We start from the raw sequence: 22,138 nt of genomic DNA on the forward strand, positions 1-22,138 counted from the left end.
GATAGTGAAGAGGGCAGTTCTTTTGCACATGTTATTATATATGCTTGTGACTCTGGAGGGAAGTTTCAGCAGAGAAGTCTGTGCCCGTGCACACCCTACTACGCCTCATTGTCCTGACGCGGAGAGGTCTGAGGGACAGGTGAGTGTGTCACCACATACAACTATCCACCCCAAACAACCAAGATACAGTTCTGAGCAGATAGGATACTCAATTCTATACCCTACTACTTACCTTACCTTGCACAAATATTACTCTGGGGAGCTGTCTCAGCTAACAGGGCAGTGTGTTTAAACATCATAGTCTCTATAGTTGTTATGCAAGACGGACTACTCAGCATAGAGGTCATTTAATTCCACACCTTACTTGTACATCTGTCATCCTGAGGAGAGCTGTGACCAGAGAGGCAAGCTCGTTTTCACAGCCTAATTTACATACCCATCCTCCAAGACGCAGGTCACAGGAGAGGGGCCAGTCTCTCCCCACACTGTATTAGGAAGACTTATCAATCAAGAGAGATGTGTAAGCAAACAGGGCACTTCCTCCCGCAGTCTACTATGCATACCTGTCAGCATGGGAAAAGGTATGAGCAGAGAGGTACGTTTTTCTCAAACTTTACTACAGACACCTCTCACCCAGGCAAGATGTGTTAGCGGACAGGTCACTCCGTTTCCAGATACCACTGTGAATCCATGTTGATGTAGGGAGAAGTGTCAGGAGAGAGGCCACTCCTAGCCAACACCATACTGAAAATACATGTAGTTCTGGAGATAGGTGTTAGTGAAGAGGAGGATGAATTCCTATACTCTTCTGTATATGTCTCTCATCCTGGGGAGAGTTGTGAATTGATGGTGGTCAAATTCCTTACCACAACCTAATATATATGGTTATTTTCGGGGAGAGGTCTCAGTGGAGAGGCCAGTACTTGTTATACTTGCTATGGAATACTAAGGTCTTACATGTGACATTTGTACCTTCCCCACCCTACTATGCACCCTGCTGAGCCTAGGGAAACGTGTGAGTGGAGATATAGTGTCTCTTTACACCCTACTCAACCCACTGGTTACATTTATGCAAAGTCTCATTGGAGAGGCCAGTCTCTCCCCACAGTGTACTTTACATAGTTGTTAGGCTGTAGAGAGGTGTCAGTGAGATTCCACTGTCACTTTACACCCTACCCTGCACTGTTGTTAAACTGTGAAAAGGTCTCATTTGAGGGTCTACTTTCTCCACACACCATACTAATGGGGAGTATAAGGCATGAATACTGTAATAAAGGAAAGTGTAAACTCTTACGGTCTTGCGAGTAGTGATTGAAAAAAGGAGAAAAAATTACAAAAACTTTTCAAAACAAACCCTGTTGTCTAGAGGGACACTGTCAGGGGGTCTCCTGCTGTCGCGATAGCGGTCGGCGGTCTGACCGCCAGATATTGTAGCTCCAAAAACAGTCAATTTAAAGTGTTTTAATCATCTGCAAATTAACTGGCAAATCACAATACTGAGAATGTTTAGTGAAAAAAATAAGAGAGCAAGGGAAAAAAGACCATAGGAAGGGAGTTGGGAAGGAATAAATAAACATAGGAACAAAGGTAGGGAGAGGAGCAAAAAACGAAAAAGTGGAAAGGGAAAGAAGATCTGATGAATGGGGGAGGAATAAGGAAGGGACACAAGTACAGTGGACGAGGAAGGAAAAATAAAGAAAAGGTGGGAGGGAAGAATAGAGGGAAGGAGGGAGAAGGAAGAACAAAAGAAGGGAGAAGGGATGGGAGGAAGGAATATTGGAATGGAAGGAAAACAGGAAGAGAGAGGAACTAATAGATGGGAACTGGCCAGAGAGGAAAAGAGGAGAACAGAAGAAGGAAAAAAGGGAGAGAAGAAGGTAAGGATAAGTGCCAAGAATGAAGAGTGAATTAAAGGAGTAGAGAAACTAAGGGCACAATAAAAATCATTAGAGAAACCAGTTAACTGAAGAAAAGAGGTAAATCAAGAGGCATGTGGCATAAAAGAATGAAATTAAGGAGGGATTAGCGGAAGCAAGAAAATATGAGGAGAAGCAAGCAAGAAAGAGTGAGAGAGAGAAGGGGAGCAGGGGAGAGAGGAAGAGAAAGAGTATGAGAAATAGGAATAGAGAAATAGAACAGAAACCATACTCTGCTTTCCAGGTGTGTCTCCACCATCATCTTTCAGTTAATGGTCTCAAACACTTCTTTGTCATCGGTTCCCTGTGTTTTGGAGATCTTCGCTGTGAGTAGGTATCCTGAGAGGATGCAGGTCAGACCTGGAATTAGTGTTTCGTGTGACAGCGTTATTGTTGCATCTGTGAGGGGAACAGGTTAAAGTCGCAATGAAGCAAGACAAGTTGCAGAGAAATGTGAAAACATTGCAGCCAGGTGAGAAAAGCACAATTGAGCGCCATTGGCTCCTTTTGCCAGCTTGGTGCCAGACATCCCAGGCCCAGGCTCAGCAATGACAGACTAGACTCGCTGTGTCTGAGGTTTTGAAGACTTGGCTGCATGGGAGCCTGGAGGCGACACAAGAGTGCGGTTTGACAGGCTGAGCACTGGTGCTGCAGCTGAACAGAACTCTGAAACATGGCCGCTCCCCTGAGGCCCACCAGCCACATCTCCAAAATCATGCAGAGAATCTGCGGGCTGGGGCTTGAGGCAACCGTAGTGCTTGGAGTCAGTATGAGCTATTGGTTTATTTATAATATTTTGTAGAGGACGGACCAGGGTATAAAACACAGTTTTGATGCATGACAAACTCACAACCTTAAATGAGAGTTAGGGGACAGGGGGATAAAGCTAGAGACATAATGAATGTATGCTGTTGGTACAATAGGTAGGTAAATGGGGGACTCGCTTGACGTATGCACTTTTTTTGCTATCACTTTCTATTACACTTCGAAAGATGGCAGTGACCATCTGTTTGCCCACACACCACAGGATCACCCCCCACTTGGGGCCCTTGCACTGCTGGACATTGCGCTGCTGGGAAGGAATGGGAAATAAAGCTTGCCATACGTTGATGGGAGAGTTGAAGTGCTCCAAAATGTGTGTGTTTGTGTTTAGAAAACTGTTCATTCAGAGACAAAAAAAAAGTTTCATTGAAGAAAATGAGAAATCCTCCAGGGGGCCCACTCAGCACAGCACCAGAGAGCTCCTGGTTGAGTTTGGAGGGGGCCCCTACACATATCTTGCAGGGGGGTCTGTTCCCTCGTGTTTAGTTACGCCAGTGTGGAAGAGTGGTGTCGTTTGGTTTGGGTCACAATAAAGGATCTTACTTCCCCCTTCCCTGAGGGTGGATCTTCACTACCTGGAATATCCCTGTCACGGCCCCCAGGAGCGCCAGGTAAGTCAAGGGCCGGGCTGCGACAAAAAAAGGAGCAGGGCACCAAAACTGAAAAGCATGCCACAATCTGAAACTGTAGATTTTTCATGACACGTTGTGATGGCAGTAACTCAGGAGGGACGCGCAGTCGGAGAAAATGTAGTGGTAAACGGTGCATTTCAAGGCGGAGGAATGACGAGGGGGGTGTGTGCATGTGTCAAGTGTCCGTTCAGCGCACCTCCATTCAGCCCCAGACTCTGCTGGTGTTCTCAGCTGCTACTGTGCTAAGAAGACTGCTCACTATGGCCAGAAAGCATCTCATATTGGCAAAAAACCTCTCTACACTGGCCATTTTGAGCCAGTCCTTCTGGAATTGCCCGGTTGACAGATAGGCCAGTCCAAACCTGCTAGCATTCCAGGGTGGCGCACAGGTGTTGTGCAGAGCTGACTGACATGATGACAGGCCGTCGCATAACAGACGCTGCCCCTGGCAACCTCCTCAGGCCATTCTCTCGCGCCAGTGGTGTCAGGAATCTGGAACACAGAATTTTGATTTGTGTTTTGCTGTTGCTGTTCTTTTCATGCCAATTTAAGCAAAGCGTTTTGTGTTGACATTTTTTATTAACTTTTACAATAAAAATACATGAAGAGAACAAGAATAAGGAGGCAGTAATAAATTGTTAATAAATACATAAGAAATGCTATACGGATAAAAGGTAATAATGGATACATGACATTTGTTGATGTATAAAACCGTATAAATATGGAATATATAAACAGGCATATTGTAAATAAATAAATAAATAGATAAATAGTGAAAAAGCATACAAGAAAAAAAGAGCAGAAAGGGGAGGGAAGGGCAGTGTGAGAAAGGTAATATTTAATAAATATGCAAATGACCTAAATGAAAAATTGATAAAGCATGTAGTATTAGTTGATGAAATATAAATAGATGAAGAATAAATATGAGATAATGACTATATATGAGATCGTCATAATAATGATAGAGAAATGCGAAGGAAAGTGTTGTGAAGGTTTGAAATCTATGACACGTACAAGAGAATGTCAGGAACAGACTCCAATGAGCCTTGTATGTGGTATTTGGAAGTCCATTATGCCAGTGAGGATAGTAAGTCCTCTCTCATTGTGACATTGAAGGGTCGTCACCCTGGAGAAATTCCTGAGCACGGCAAGTTTGCTCCCCAGAGAAGGGGAAGGCCCCTAATGCATGAGGAGTAGGTTTGTTTGGTTCACTTAAGGGGAATGGGACTTCCATCAGAGGCCATTGGTAGGACCAACGCAGAAAAGGTGTTGAAATTTTCAAATTCACAATGCGCGAGTCAACATGCTCGTTATCGGCATTGATAGAAGAAGAAGAAAAGAATTTCCCTTCCAAACCCAATGAGGAGCCCTGGCCAGTACTGCAACCATTGGTAAAAGGGCTCTTCGCTCGGTGCGGCTTTGGTTGAAAGTTTGTGGCCTTCAAGGCTGAGTTTCAAAGCAGGATGAAGAATCAACTGGCATCTTCCTCCCCATTGTGCCCGTTCCACGGTGTGTTTGTGGGTCATGGAACCACCAGCATCAACAAAGTTCCTAAACACTAATCAGGTTGACTTTTGACAACCTGATAAAAAGTTGTCCTGTTTCCTGGCATGGGATGGAGCTCCTGGCTGCGGCTGCTGCTTGTGGCACCCCCTGTATAACATGTGCAGCCAGCGGTGGAATGGCGCTGTCCAGGACTGATCCCAGAGCACCTGCAGCATCTGGATTGATGCCTCTTGCGTCTTGTACAATATGAAAATAGGAAAACTGTGGCAGAAGTTATAGAACAAAATGAATGCAAACTAATGAGAGCGCTTGCTTATCAAAGGACGGAATTGATACCAGAAAATAAGGAGTTTGATTTTCCGAGGATACAGAAAATTGTGCTAATGTGGTTGTCGTCATCGCTTCTTTTTCTGATCATGGATCCGGTTTAGCCTACTCAAGAGAGCTTCTGTCCATGTGGGTTTACAACCTCCTCTAACTGAAGAGGTGAAAACTTGTTTTAAAGTGACGTGTCTCCTGCATGAAGGACCAAAGTGATTGCTCTTTGAAACTTTTGAGAACTTGCCTGCTGACATTTTGGAGAAAACATCATTGATTTCTGCCATCAACAGGTTTATTTTAAATCAATATAGAGGAATGACTAATGCTCCACGTTTTCTCCCAATCCATCTTAGCATAACGTGTATTTGTAAAGTGCACTGCATTACAGATGTTTATTGCTACCCAACTGAATGGTGCTCAGTTTATCGACCTCAGAAGGATGAAAGGCTGAGTGGACCCGCTGGGATTTAAACCTGTGACCAGGTGGTCAAACACAGGCCCCTACAGTGGTGGCATTAGTCCACTAAGCCACCAGACCCAGATGTGATAAATTCTGCTATTTTGCCAACTTTTCCAAGCAGTGTCTGATAGGAAATGTGCTTCTGAGAGAAAAAACTTTACTTCATGGCCTCTTCCTTTAGGATCTGTTAATGCGGCAAGGATTTAGGCAGGAACCAGCATGAGATGGAAATGGCGGTTTCCAAAGACCTTTTAAGGCATGGGCAATGTGCGCAATTGCTCAGGGCCCCCATCTTAAAAGGGGCCCCAGAAAAAGTGAACTTTTCCTCTATCTCGCTTCTGTCTGTTTCTTGATCTCATCCCTTAACAGAAAAGTCAAGATTTTTTGTCATCATGGGGCTTAAATGAACAGCAAAAGGGTAATTAAATTAAAAGTTGTTCTGAACAGGGGCACAAAAATATGTCTTGCCTGGGGCCCCCAAAATCCTTAAAATGACACTGGCTGTTTCAATGTCAAAGGAGAAGGCTGAGGCATTGAAAAAGGTGGGAGCTGACGGCTTGAAACTGTATAAACATATAAATGAATCAAGCATGGATGTCACTGCTAGAGGCATGGTAACGTTTACTGCAATCAGACAATATTCCTGAATGTGCCTGTGAGCTTCCTCCCAAATGCCATCTTTTATGGATATGTCATTGAATACAGAAACATTCTTCCAGTACGAAGTTGATCACACATGAGTGTATTTTAAGGAATTGAGGCAGACGGTTTGATTTGTAGGCCTGTTAGGACACCAACCTCCTTCTATGCAGCCAGCAGTAGAAGTTAAATCCTCAGCTGTACAACAAAGACCGGGAGACATATCATGAACATGTTCTGGGCCTGCACACAAGTGCAGAATTGAGCTGTGAGTCTGTTTTTTAGAATTGTGCTGTTTATACACTGCTTCATGACACTGGTTTAGAACTTGAGCTGCAGACAGCACAGCTCAGAAACACAGAGCTGAGATGAGCTCCCCATAATCCCACCATGACCCCTGAATCCCTGGAGCACCAGACAGCCCCCAATCCTGGCAAAATCCACCAACCTGCCCTGAAAAGGTCCCCATCATCACTCTTGGTCCTCACTTGTTTTTAGTGAGAGGAAGCCTCCCCTTCACTTCAGGAGATTGTGCAGCTGGTAAACAGATCCGTTTTGCTGCCCCTGGGTGGTAAAATTGTGCCTAGGAAAATCCTGAAAATGTCATCTGGTTTGAATGCAACAAGGTTTCTGAATTGGACTGCAAATGCACAGGTTTTGCTTTCGCCTGCCCCTATACCACTTCTATGTTGGAGTCTAAATTGGGTGGAAATATCTTGGAAGTCAAATAGTTCAGACATGATTTCACGATGGTGCTGTTAATTCACATAGCTTTCATGTGGTGGAAGCATAAAGGTTCTTCAATGTTGTTGTTTTCTACATAGGCTGAAATGTGAAAGGGAGGAGAGAAGAGAAAGAGGAGTGAATGTTTGTGGGGGTACTGTTCAAATGATGGCACCCAACTTTTAGGTGTACAGAATGCATAAAGATTGTGGATGAGGTTGCAGAGGCACGAGGCTGGCCAGAGACAGTCCATTTTAGTCTTCATTCCAAAGCAGGAGTGCTGTCACCTGCCCCTAACGCCATGTTAAAATTTCCAGGCTCACATCCTGGGTCGAGCACAGCGGTACGACCCATAAGAATTTGGTGAGGCATATGTTTGGGGAGCAAGAAAAGCTGCAGGGGGATGGCCTGTTTGAAATCAGTATGACATGTTTCGCAGCCACGGACCATGTGGGAAACAGCGGTGGGGCAGTGGGGCCGGGTAAGGGGGATTTCGAGGGACGACGCCAAAGGAAAAATTGTTATTTATTTAATTTACCCTTGCCATCATCCCTAGAAATCCCCCTTGCCTGGCCCCACCTCTGTTACCTGCACGGACTGCGGCTGATGTTTCGGCCTCTATCGCATAGGGCCTCCTCAGGACATTCTAGTTAGAATGGAGGAGTCTTGGTCGTTATCAGAATTAACCAGACAAATCGATCCACCAACTAAGAATGGCCATGCACCACCAACTAATTACACGACCTCCAGCCCGACACACAGTATTTTACTTTAGACAAATGCATTCATCTGTGTGCCATACATGTTTGGCTTGTTTAATTTAGGATAGGATTTCTATATTTCCTTGTGTCATGTCCTGAGGAGGCCTTAAGCGCTGTAGGCCAAAACACATTCACATTCCAGGTGAATATATAAGTATATGAGTATTCACTAGCCAAGGAAATGAGACTCTAAAGTACTAGTAGTCTCTTTTGGACTGCCCAGATGGTTTACTCGAGGGATGTACCTTGGAAACATGACATGGACACCCATCTTTGTCTAGAAAAATATTATACAGGGAATGGTGAAGAAAATGGATGTATTTTCTATGCTGGCAATAATAGAATGTACCATATTTGATGAGTAATGGATTTTAAGTAAATTCATTTGGTTTATATGAATTAATAAGTCCTCTGGTCTGCTGTTACTAGGGCAATGATGTAGGCAACAAAAATATTGTGTACAAAGAAATATTTACCATTAGCGACAGATTCCTCTATTCAAGTGGAAAGATTGTATTATAATTTATCCCTATAGAGAGCCTTTTGTTTAGATCTAGGCGCTCATTGTAGTCATCTCAGAAGTGGGTGCAATATTTATCGCATCCAATATATTCTGACTAGGGTTGAGAATTTAGAAGGTGTGATAAATTGTGCTCAATTATAATTATTGCTCTCAAAATGGGTGCTTACTGCACCCAAGTCCACGTCCCATTATTTAATAGCAATTTTCTACCAGTAAATGTTGTCAGGTTTGACATGCCGAAATGTATGCAGGGGTGCTTTGCTTATCGCAGCACTCATGACTGCATTATGTGTGTTAACTGTAGTTACTGCATACATTGCACTTAATCGGATTGACAGTAACTAAGACCTAAGTGTAAAAACATTGTGATCAGTGGTGGGAAGATAGAAAAAATATATAAAACTAAATATAAATCACAAAGTGGAGTTACAATTGTGCATGGTGGAAACTAAGGAAGGGCTCTGGGTGTCACAGTTTTTCAGGCGTGGAGGTTCAAATCCTGGCCTCAGCTCAGTATCCTGTGATTCTGGCCAAATTACTTAATCTCCCCATGCCCAAAAAAAGTGTTGCATATACTGGTGCTCATGCAGAGCGCTCTAATGCCCTCAGGAAATGTTGGCGCAAAATTAAAGCGCAATAATTGAAAAAGCGAGCAAACAAGATGCTTCTGGTCAGTCGGGGACTTTATACAATGTGTGTGTGCGGAACAGTCCAGGAAAGGGGATGCTCCATGGGTCTGGAAACCCTTATCTACCGTCTGTTTCTAAATTTCCATGATTTCCTTCTTAGGTCTCCTTTTTGTTGTGTCTGTGTCTAATTTGCAGATTCTGACACTGGGCCAGAGAAAACAAGGCTGAGAGTTACTTGGAGCTCTAGAGAGGTCTCTGGACAAAGTCTGATTTGTCTTCATTCGGCCTGGGAACCATTAGCGTCTGCACCGAATAAAAACAGGCTGACAGATGCCATATAAAACAGTTAATATGTTTAATATCCCATAAATAGAAGCAGTGAGCAAAGGAGACATCCAAAGACAGGGCCTAAAAACAAATGGGTCTGGCTGGCAGTGTGTATTGTAATGTATCCGAGCAGCATTAAGAGCCATTCTAATTTTAGAGCTTTGTTTTACAGCTATAAAATACAGTAACAAGCATACACCTCACCCAGTAAGTGCACATTTATAGGCACACGCAATAGGGGATCTCGCACGCCTTTTACTCCGGTGAGGTTGGGTGATGGATTGGAACAGGAATAAAATGCGGTCATTGCTTCAGAGTCTATTGAGCTTAAAACTTGCCATTGTCCAAAAGGCCTTTGGCTCCACTATCTAAGAAGGTACTATCCTCCACTCTGTAGTGTGCAGAAATCCACTGCAGTAGCATTACAGGAGTGTGACGTCGGGCAGGAGAAGAGATAATTTACATTTTGCACCGCCATTCATGGTGTTGTGTAGTTCCTACTTATCTGTATGATCTGCGCGTTGTTTGGACAACGTAAACTAGGGGCTTGGTGTCAAGGCTCATTCTGGACCCCCCACAGGATATGTTGGCCTATAGACCAGCCAGCTCACAGTGCCACTGTAAGCTCCCCTAAAGAACCAGGAGGCAAATGTTTTCTGCTAACCACTGAAAAATGACAAGCCTGACCCCTCAGGGATCGTGGAAACAGTACAGAGCCTTTCGCTCAGTCACTCGTGCTGACTTATTTTCAGAGAAGTATACAGAGAATACACAGTAAGACGTTTTCGATATATTTCTTAAACCAAGATTATTCTTATAGAGAATACATGTACTGAAATGATTAATAGACAGAAGCAGATGAAAGTGTTACAAGCACCAAAAGCATGAATGGTAGATATAGTTCTACCATGATGCTAAAACAATGTATATGTGCTGGCATGTAAAACAAGGCAGTAATCAAAAGTATTCCTGCAATGCAAGCCCTACTCTAAGTGTACCTAGAGTGTGTGCAGGTGTAGAGCCGAGAATCCCCTCAAGGGTTGATCCAACCCCATTACCTGGTGGGAGAGAATGAAGGACCCCGTCTTGGTCACGAAACTGGACACCCCTCACAAGATGTCAGACTGCTGTATTGTGAATTCTCAGCATGCACGGACCTCTGGTGTTAGCTGGAGTGCCTCCTCTGCTAATCTATCGGGATGCTCACAGTTTATAATAGAAAGCAGCCTTGCGATGTGCGTATAGATTTGTGATTTTATGGATATGTAGATAGCTCTGTCACCCCTCAGGGCATTGTGATAATGTTGTGCGCAGCTATATGTGTACACAAGTTTAGTGTCAGGGAATCTAATACAACCTTGTCGTGCACGCAAATATGTCCAAAAGGTTATTGCTGAAAAATAAGACAATGTAAGGAATAAGCTGCTTCGCTACATGTGACTAACTCAAGAATATAACAATGGAGTACACCGTGCTGTAGTGTTTAGGGGTGCAAACTCGGCATAATGATCCCACTGAATGCAGATCGATGATGCTTCCCTGTGATTGGTTTGCTCACTGTTCTGAATTAAATAGCAGTCTTGAAATTGTGGTTCCCTTATGTGTTGCAACAGCTGTCACTCGCAAAAACAGTACAACATTTTTGTAAACAAAAGGTCAAATTTTCCATGAGTTTGCATAATGCAGCGCAGCAAGTGAAGTGATGGCCCTACTCTTCACTGTACTGTTCATACAGACCCAGGTCTGGTAGTTTTATGTGGGTCACCCCATTGAAACTTAACACTATATGCTGGTAGACCTCAATCGCGCTGTCCCTTTTTTAGGTACCGGCGTTTGTGGTATGGACGCTCAGCGGGGCGGAAGGACTGCCTGGGGAATCTCGGTTACATTTTGGGCTGTTTTACTCGGTGGTTGAAATCATAGATATGGGTGGAGTCCAGTATCGGGGGCATTATTGAAAAAGGCTGGAGTGACTTGTATCTCGCAATCCAGGTGCTAACAAACTAGAGCCCTCTATTATCGACACCCAAAGGTGTGTAAACTTAGGTGCGAGGGATGGTATATAGAAGAAAGCACACCTAGCTAGGTGGCACACATTTTACCGGTTAGGCCAGTACATTAACGATATATCCATGTCTTTTTACTACTCAGGTACATAATTGAAACAATGCGGAAGACACAATTTTTAATAAAAAGTGTATGATTCAATGAATTTATCACAGGATAAGCGCATTTACATACATCCTAGGTAAAAAAGGTAGAAGAGAGAGGAATAAACAGGCAGTTTCTTGCAAGACCAAAATAGAACTGATATTTTTATCTAATTTCTGTCGCCCCACATAGCTGATCATAGAAACATGTAAAATCAATTCTCTCATTTAACCAACAAGGAGTTACTTAGCAGTGTTTGTGCCAAAAAATGTCCAGTTGCATTACATGTGAAGACATCCAGTCCGTGTTGGTCTCTGTATTGCAGCAAACACATTTTCTGCATACTACGGGGCACATAGCAGGTCTGTAACAGTAGGGGAATATAATTATCCGCCACGAGCAATAAGTTTATACATGGGGAACTTTTATCCTTCTTTTTGTCTTTCTTCTCTCTTTTTCCCCCTTCTCTTTGACGGCATTGCATGTGGTAGCACCACTAGTCATCAGACTTTCTCTTCATCTCTTCTGTTTTCCTCCTTTCTTGTGGGACACACGTTTCTGACACAGCTATGAAAATGCACTGAGTTCACTAGCATGATGGAAAGCACTCTTAGGTAATAGTTCTGGGCACATTAAAGATCCTTGCACCTAAAGAATAATCTCTATATTAGCCAATAAAATGTCTGAAAATATAAACAATTACATTTAGGGCAGTCAACAAATATTTTCATATAAGCAACTATTCTTTATGATTTATTCACAGAGAACCCCCGTTCACTAACCTGAAATTGGCCCAAAAAGGGTGGTCCTGATGAAGGTGGTAGCTATTTATACCCACCGAAACATACATTGACCAGATTGTGGGAAACCCTTCAGAGACAACACCAAAGTGGAATAAATTGTGATTTGCTCAGTCTACTTTTTTGCCAATGGTGTATGTCATACAAGGAACAGATGGCTTCCCCCTCATTTCTTTTGCACGAGACTGTTTGTACTGTGAGAGTGTGGCATGTTAAGTAAGATTGGTTGGTATGCGGTTGATTGGTTTGTGGGGTATGAATATGCATCTTTAGGGTGAATACATATGCCTTTCCATGCTTTTTATTTGTAAATAATATATTCTGTATATGTTAATCATATAAGATGTAAAATGGAATGTCTATCATAAGTCTGTACACACTTTTATAAATTGAGATCTTACAAAAAAAAGAAAATTATGAATTAAAATGTAATCTTTTTTCATATTCCTGCATGGCAAGGCTGATTATTGTGGGACAGCCCGTGTTGAGCCCTTTGCAGGCCACTAGATAAATGATATAGGTCAAACAGGAGTACTTAGTGGTGAATGTCATTTTGTTATTCAACTAGATTAACTAATTCCTACCATGGCCCTACTCTTCACTGTACTGTACCAGCATATAGTAGCGTTTCTTCCCACACACATGATCTTTCCTGACCATCTAACCTCCTAGGTATACCCATGCCCCTCAACTATTACTTACTTTTCGCTTTTTGTCAGCGGTTGCCTACGTATCTCCTTCTTTGCCAGAGAAAACGTGTCCGCTTGCAATCCCATGCCGCTTCTTATGTGGTTCCTGAACTCCCGTATTACATCCCGTCATGTGTTGTTACCTCGCTTGTGGGTTTGCCGATCGGCGCCCTTGATACAGGTAACCTAAGTGCCATCTTGGACGGCAGACGATACCTTGTAGTGCAGTCCTGTGGTGGCCATAATCTGATTTTTCTTGATTTTAAGGTTCCTCATGATTTATTGCAAACGATACGCTCCGTCTCCACCGAATAGAACACGTTACAACGCAAACTTTTACAACGCATGGCTTTACAACGCAGTTTTTACATTGCAACATCCATTACAACGCATGATTTTACAACGCAAGCCATCACAACGCATTTTTAGAAACTACATACTTTTAGGGCAACAGTAGTGTAAGTGTTGGATAGTGTAGGTGTAAAAATTACTATTCCTACTCCAGTGAGTGCAACAGTAGGTTAAGTGTTGGATAGTGTAGGGGTAAAAATTACTATACCCACTCCAGTGATTGCAACAGTAGGGTAAGTGTTGGATAGTGTAGGGGTAAAAATTACTATTCTCACTCCAGTGAGTGCAACAGTAGGGTAAGTGTTGGATAGTGTAGGGGTAAAAATTACTGTTTCCCCTTACTTACCTTATAATGCGCTGTATTGGCATGCGTTGTAGTGACATGCGATGTAATAGCTGCGTTGTAATGGCATGCGATGTAAAGGATGCTGCGTTGTAATGACTGCGTTGTAATGGTAGTGCGTTGTAATGACTGCGTTGTAATGGTTGTTTCTCCTCTCCAACCAATGATGGTACATTGTCATGAGCAGAAAAGATATACGTTGTATTTCAGATCCCCCCTCATTACTCGGGCATACTGAAATATGAGACAAGGCAATCACCATATTCGAATGAGCTTAAACTATAGGCGGCAAATTTGACCCCTATAAGATCTCCGTTACGACTGAAATTACTGGCCGAAATCTGAATAACTTTTCATTGAACCCATTATGCAAAACATACATATTGGTACCTGTAAGTGATCTCATACCTCTAGAGTACAATCCAAGTGCTATTGTGCTCACTATTAGTGAAAGCACTAGCTAACATTATATAGTCCAAGTGCCATTGCAAATACTTACCAAGATGGCAGCAACTATAGTATGCGGTCTAGCTACAGTTGTAATGTATATAGGCGGGGTCAGGACCCCTCACTCATAGAATAGCTTGTGGGACAAAGACCTCTATTGATTGTCACGGATAGTGAGGTGAGAAGGACCTGTATAGAATGCTACCAACTGTGACCAAGATGTATATGATGGTGCGTAAGGACTGCATCCAGGAAGACGGACGAGGAGGTAATGAACTCCAACGCTCTGACGGACTTACCCTTCGCCCACCAATACATAGATTGGGCTGTAACTGCTGGGGTGCAAAGTTTTGCTAAGGAGTCCGCTGCTGGCACTTTCTAAGTTTGGGCATGGATGTCATTTGGGAGTAGTCAGGGGTCGCAGCTCTGATCCTTAACTTGCTCCCTGCTACTCCTGGCACTTCCTTTGTGACCCCTGGCCTCAGAGGGGGCAAAGGTTTTTCCCCCTTTGAGGCCAGGGTTGGCAAAGGAAGTGCCAGGAGTAGCAGGGAGCAAGCTAGAGGTCACAGCTGGGACACCTGACGACCCCTAAATGACATTCATGAGTTCCGGCGTACCGAGGCTGTCTAGTGTTGACTCCACTTTACCACCAGACACTCCCTGCCTCTGTATCTCATTCTTGAAGGTCCCTGCTTTCTGCTTTTGTCACTTGTTTTTCCGTCTATCTCCTCCTCCTCTTTTCTCCCTTTTGAGTTTTCCTCTCTCTTGCTCTGGATCAAAGTCTGTTAAGGAAAAATAAGTGATCATATCCAAAAATGAGTGCCGGTGGGACTCACCTGCAACCACCAGCTGCGTCGGATCCACACACAGGTCTATCAATGTGCCCCTAAGCACGATTTTAGCAATCCAACTGTGCTTCACATACCGTCCACTTCAGGACAATGACATTTTCGTACTTTTTGTGTTAATTAATAAGTACATCATTCATTAATTTGTGTTTCTTCCGACATTAGCCCTGCTGGCACCCCACCTTCCCCCAACCCCTCTACTATTGCTTTTAGCAATGTCCTCGTCCTGCGCAGTCATGTGTTTTTCTAAAGGTTCTCTTTGCAAAATAACAACACAAACCCAACGAATGCTGATTCGGTTCAATATTTACTCTCCTTCTTGTCTGGGCATGCACGTCTGGCGAGCGTACGCAGTGTTCTCGCGCTCTGTAAACCGCAGCTCCCTGATCCGGGGTTAAGACGCAGGCCACGCCCTCTTTCACCTGCGGGCCTGGGATGTTTACAGTGCAGCCTCTGTGTGAACAGCCGGGGTACGGGGAAGAGGGGACAAGAGCCCTCAATGCTCAAAACAAGCAGGCTGACTGGCTCTTGCTCGGGTGCAAATGTCCTAGTTTTCAGGATTAATAGGGATACTGACTGGCATTAGCAGTGGATTCGAGTTCAGGACGATAATTATACGAGCAATCTTTTTTGTTACATAATGTTCTGTGTTTACATATTTCTCCCTTTTTCGATTTTCTTTGCTGTCAAACAGGGAGAGCTGTGCAGATCAAGTAACAGGAACGAGGTGACGATCACTTTGTTTTAGAAATGTTTTCTGCAGTGTTCTTTCTTGCACAGGACGTAGCAAATGACGTAGTTAACACGCCTCGCGTGACCACCTCGCTCCTCACACTTTCCCTCACCATTTCTCCTCAGTCATAACTCTCCCCTTCTCCCAACCAAATCTCACGGGTTACCACCTATTTTCAAGCATCAACGTGTTATATTTAACATCTTTTATCCGTTTTTAGGTCTCGCCTAGCTATTGTGTTTACGCAATTGCTATGCGCTATGCGAGACTCTAGTAAGAGGGGCATTTCAAAGTGCTCCCAAAAGGGGATTGCATGGCGAGCACGCGCACAATCACGTGCATCGTTTGGGGAAGCGCTTCAGCCCACTGGCGCGTGCACGTGTAGCCACAGCCTCGGCATCATACTTCAAAGGGTCCGCTCCCCCGCCTGGAATGCGCTCCCCCGCCCCCGCCACAGCATGCCGAGAGATTGGGCAAGTTGAATTGCAGCGTGAAAATAAAAAATCTGAGCTTAATCACGGCGTCTCTGCTTCCGCACTGTGTGATTTTGGGCAAATTCTTTTTCACGAAGCCGCTTTTGTGCACATCACAAATGACCGCACCTTCAAATGCGCGAATTTGGAAAGCTCTGAAATGTATTTGTTCTTTGTGTGATTTACATGCCGGAGACTCGGGGCTGGAGCAGGCGCCTGCCTCAAGACTCTGCTTGCCTCGCCTCTCCGTGTTAATTTGTTGGGTCACCACCTCTCAGCATCCCTCCTCGCCGTGCCACAGCTCGCCAACCTTCACCCCTTCCCTCGCTCGCTCTCTTCCTATTCCCCGCCTCCCCTTTGCTTTCTCCCTCCCCTCACTTCCCCTTCCCTCATTTCCTCCACAATACGAGCTTAATCACGGCGTCTCTGCTTCTGCACTGTGTGATTTTGGGCAAGTTGAACTGCACAATGCACGAGTTCGGAAAGCTCTGAAATGCGCCTACATGTTACAGAAATGCATTCTTTTAACTTTAAAGACATTTGATCATGTGTTTGTTTTTTGTGTGTTACATACCGGAGACTCGGGGCCGGGGCAGGTGCCTGCCTCAAGACTCCGCTTGCCTCGCCTCTCCGTGTTAATTTGTTGGGTCACCACCTCTCAGCATTCCTCCTCGCCGTGCCACAACTCGCCAACCTTCACACCTTTCCCTCGCTCGCGCTCTCCCTAATCCCCGCCTCCCCTTTGCTTTCTCCCTCCCCTCCCCTCCCCTCACTTCCCCTTCTCTCATCTCCTCCACAATCCGAGCTTAATCATGGTATCTCTGCTTCTGCACTGTGTGATTTTGGGCAAGTTGAACTGCAGCGTGAAAATAAAAAATCCGAGCTTAATCACGGCGTCTCTGCTTCCGCACTGTGTGATTTTGAGCAAATTCTTTTTCACGAAGCCGCTCTTGTGCACATCACAATTGACCACACCTTCAAATGCGCGAGTTCGGAAAGCTCTGAAATGCGCCTACATGTTACAGAAATGCATTCTTTTAACTTTAAAGACATTTGATCATGTATCTGTTTTTTGTATGATTTACATGCCGGAGACTCGGCCCGGAGCAGGCGCCTGCCTCAAGACTCCGCTTGCCTTGCCTCTCTGTGTTAATTTGTTGGGTCACCAGCTCTCAGCATCCCTCTTCGCCGTGCCACAGCTCGCCAACCTTCACCCCCTTCCCTCGCTCGCGCTCTCCCTATTCCCCGCCTCCCCTTTGCTTTCTCCCTCCCCTCACTTCCCCTTCCCTCACCTTCTCCACCGCCCCCGCTCGCGCTCGCTCTTGCCCTCCCCTCCTGGCAGTGAGGTATTACTACCGCCTGCAGGGCCCGCAGAGGGTTTTTTCCATCCCTGTTTTCAGTCTTTTTCACGGTTTTATCTTTCGATTCCTCCTTTCTTCTTCCTTTACTGCCTTTGTCTCTGCGTTTGGGTCAAAGTCTGAGCATGAAGAATAAGTTCCAGTGTCCAAAGATAAGTGCCAGTGCCAACCATCTACAACCACCGGCACAAATTAAGCACTGCTGCTGATTCTGAAGATAGTGTGACTGAATTATGAAGTCTAGCTCTATGTACTGGAAATGTTGTTGAACCTGGCAACATATACAGTGCATCCAGTCAAACTTTAGCTCCCGAAGCTGAACAGTCCAATACCGGCAGCACCATTTGAAATAAAGGTCCACCTGTCTTTACTCTTGCCTTTTCTACTCTTTATAAAAGTTAACAAAACAGTATGAGTTCCCATAACTAGAAAGCAAGCACAGGTGTGCCACCTCTTAGACATACAATATTCCACCAAAAACACAGGTGATTTGAACTGCACTTCACCTTCCTGTCTGCGCCAGACCACTGCAGAGCTCTGCATGACAAATGCCCCAGGGAGCTGCGACCGGAGAGAATGAAAGTCATTCAGAGATGCTCACTGTTGAATGCTGGCTATAAGCCATACCACTGGGACCAGGCCTCCCAAGAATGCAGCGCTGTACAGAAAGCACCTTGAAAACATTTTCTGCATACTTAGGCACTTGTTGGAGCTCTCTAGCACCTGCTGAGTATTCCTGATGTCTGATCGGCATCTTTAGCATATGGTGCACATCCATGACAAGTAATTGGCTGTACTGCCAAGGTATCTGCTGTAGGTAGTGTAAACCGAGCAAATGGTGCAATTAATTCCCTCCTGTAATCAAAGGCATTCACACCTTGTTTTGTTTGTCCCTGCTGTCCGTTGTTTACACGCTCTACAGAGCTCCGGGGGGGGGGGGGGGGGGGGGGAGGCTCCCAAATCGGCAGCTCTAGCCGTAGTCTCCCCCACTTCTTTTTTTTTTATAACTTGTGCCCTGCTAACTGCGTATACTGAACATACTGAATTGCTTCATAAAGGATTAAATATCCGGTAATAAGTTTATTGCATATTTTTCTTTCGGTAGCATTACAAACATTTCTGTAAATTACTAGGACGAGTCTCTGTAGTACGCAACTCCGTTCATTTCTAAAATAAACATCTGTCATTCAGCGCCAAGATACCCGGCGCGGTGAACATGCGCTTTACAAATACACGTTATGTGTTTCCGGCTTCTCTAGCACCTTTTTGCTCCCAAAGGCGTTTTCGCGGTGATGAACGACAGACAATATAGCAAGCAGCTATTCCCTAGACACTATGGTCACGTTCGAAATATTGCACAAATGGTTGCCATTAATGTTAATCCAGGGCCCACTGTTTCTGCAGTATGTACCAGAAAGTTTAAATTCCTGGTCAGTGTGCTCAGTCCATATTACATCATTGTATCTGCATCGGAACATAAATTTAGGTAATGTATTGTGAAATCATTGTAAAATAATTTATGCATCTTTAGCATGTGAGCTATGTTTACACTGGGAATGGAATATTTGTTTGCTCAGAAAAGGAGCACGCTGGAGGGGGCGTGGCTAGCGCCCGCGGACGATGGCGGCTTCCTTGTAGCTCTCCCGGACGGCGCGGAGGATGAGAGCCCCGACGGGACTCCCTGCGATCTGGTAACCCTTAGAAGTCATGGTCTCCGACTTCGGAACAGGTGAACAACTGATGGGGTGATTTTGGCTGCTAGACTCGACCTGTGGCTATACTTTTTCCCTTCAACAGATGCGTGAGGCGCCATCATTCAGTGCAGCGACCGCCATTTTGTTTTCATGCTGCGGAGTTACGCTTTTAGCGTCTACCGACGAATTCAGCTGCTGGCGGTTTTATATGTTAATTCTCCCTAATGACAGCTTGCGGATTAACTTGCAATGCCCTTTCTTTATTTTTGGATCCTGTTGGAGCGCTTTTTAGGTGATTCTCGTTTCCTGTCACCTTTGACTCTCGTTATTGAATCACAGTGATGTTGCAGTCTGACTTGTCATTAGTTGGACATTGCTCCCCTCTCTACTTCACCAACGATGGATCATCTGCTGTCTCCACATCTTGGTGACATTTATTTTGTGATTTTGTGATCGTGTGAGGTGTTTTTCCTTTGTTCTCCGGCCGCCATTTTGTTGAGGCTGGTTTCCGAGGTCTTACTCCAGTGAGCTCTATAGTATCAGAATGGTTCCTCACTACATTTTATGCTGACTAGTCTTTCATGTTCAACATAGCTGGCCTGGCTCTTTCAACTGCAGTATTACAGTGTTGATTTATTCACACTTTTGGATGTTACTAACATTTTTCCTTACAGCCTACTTTCCTTCAATTGCTGCAACCACATGTTTGACTTATGCCAGGTTTAATATGTTTATGCATCATATTTCCATTTCATGCTTTCTATATTGTGTTATTTACCTCTCATTGCACTTGCTTTTGCGCAATTCAGTTTTCTAGCAGTATTATTATGATGAATCATTAATTACTTCATAACTGCTAATGTAGGTGGTCATTTATGACTCTTCGGATTTCACCCATGTTGTAAACTCTGTATTGCTCGTTTATTAGCTCTGATATATTTTAGTTGTACTTGTCATTTCCTTTATGGGTAGAATATATAAGGAATTGCGCAAACCTTCTTCAACTCCTCGTAAATTTTTACTTCAAACGAGTTCTAGATACCAGTGTCTAGAGATGGATGACTCATCTGATCCTGTTAAAAGCTCTTCCTCTACTTCAGCTCCACAAACTAGTGGTCTCACCAAAGGTTCAACCAAACGACTAAAAAAAGATCCACCTTCTCCTCCCAAACAAACCTCCTCAGTAACAATGGATGTCCTTCTGGGTGAAATTAGGGCATTACGCCCCTTTATTGAGGAAACTAAATCCACTCTTGAGGAAACCAAGACTACTCTTCAATTGCTCTCTGACAAATGGTCTACTATTGATGGTCGTGTGACCCTTCTAGAACAATCTATGGATACTCTTACTTCTTCTGTTGCCAAGGTGGATCCATTATCTCTCCAAGTTTCTGCACTCCACAAGCAGATTGAGAATTTAGAAAACAGAAGTAGGAGGAATAATCTTCGCATTTATGGCCTGGCGGAAAATTCAGAGGGGTCTGATGCCATTGCTTTTTTCAAGTCCTTTTTGCCGAAGATTCTCCAGTTGCCGGAATCCACTACTCTTAACATACAAAGGGCGCACCGTTTAGGTCCTCCTCCTACTGGTTTCTCCACTACTCATGTTAAAAGGCCGAGAGGTGTTATCCTCTTCTTTCTGGAGTATACAGATTTACTCACCGTCCTGTCTGCAGCCAAGGCTCTTCCTCGCCTTACATGGTCTGGCAATCAGCTTTTCTTTGCGCAAGATTATGCTAAATCCACTGCTGACCGGCGCAAGGAATTTCTTTCACTTAGACCACAGCTTCGTTCTTTGGGAGCGAGATATGGGCTTTTTCATCCCTGCCTTTTCAAGGTGACTTTCAACAACAAGACTACTACTTATGATGATCCGCTGAAACTGAAGAGCTTTCTGTACTCTCAAACTACTATCAAAATGGACATTGCAGCTTCCTCTAGTTCTTCTTAATTGGTGGCTTTTCACCTATTTCATATTAATGCTTTTATGCCTGGTTCCTTGTTGGTTTTCATGATTGTTATGATTATACTATTTTCTTGACTGTTTGTTTCTCTGTTGAATTTATGTGTTTTTAACATTTAACTTCCATCCTTTCTCCCCCTTTTCACAGATTTCTTCCTTCACATCACCATCTTCCTTCATGTCCTTAGAGTCCGTCGCGGTTGTCCTTCCTCCCTGCCTTCCCTTTGGAGCTCTTGACCCGGCATTGTTTCATGTGGCCTTCTCCCTCCTCTCCTTTTGTTTGTTCTCAACAGTATGTAAGTTTTTTATTCTTCTTCATTTGTTCTGTTGTTTTTACATTTCTCTCTCTCTCTTCTTTTTGTTCCCTAGCATATTACTTCTCTTTTTGCTATGCTTTTCCTCAGCTCACTTTTTGCTCTTTCTTCTTGATTCAGTCCTTTCATCTTTCTTCTCTATTCCTTTTCTTTTTTATTTTTCCTTTTTCTCTTCATCATATAATTGATTTTCACTTTGTTGTTTTTTATGAATTTCTCTTCTTTTATTTCTGCTGTCTTTTCTTTATATGCATATACGATTTTAGTATTTTTCTTTCTCATGCCTCTTCCTTAATTGGTACCTTGATGTGCTTTTTTAATAATGTTTTATGCCATTGAAAATAATTTCTTGGAATGTTAGAGGTTTACATTCGCCAATTAAAAGACAGAGAGTATTATCACATTTGACCAAACTCAATGCAGACATAGCCTGTTTACAGGAATCTCATTTATCGTCAGATGAATCCGCCAAATTGAAGAGAGGTTGGGTGGGTGAAGTGTACTTTTCCCCAGGGGATGGTAAACGGAATGGCGTTCTGATCTTATTTAAAAAGTCTCTTCCAGTTAAGTCAGTGACGCATTTTGCTGATATTTCAGGCAGATGGGTGTTGGTTAATTTTACTTTAGACAATGTTCCCATTTCCATTTTGAATGTGTATGCTCCAACATGTGGAGACGCCTCTTTTTGGGCCTCTTTAGCTCCATTGATCACTCA

The sequence above is a fragment of the Triturus cristatus genome, chromosome 4_1, assembly GCF_964204655.1.
Source record: "Triturus cristatus chromosome 4_1, aTriCri1.1, whole genome shotgun sequence".
Classification (NCBI taxonomy): domain Eukaryota; kingdom Metazoa; phylum Chordata; class Amphibia; order Caudata; family Salamandridae; genus Triturus; species Triturus cristatus.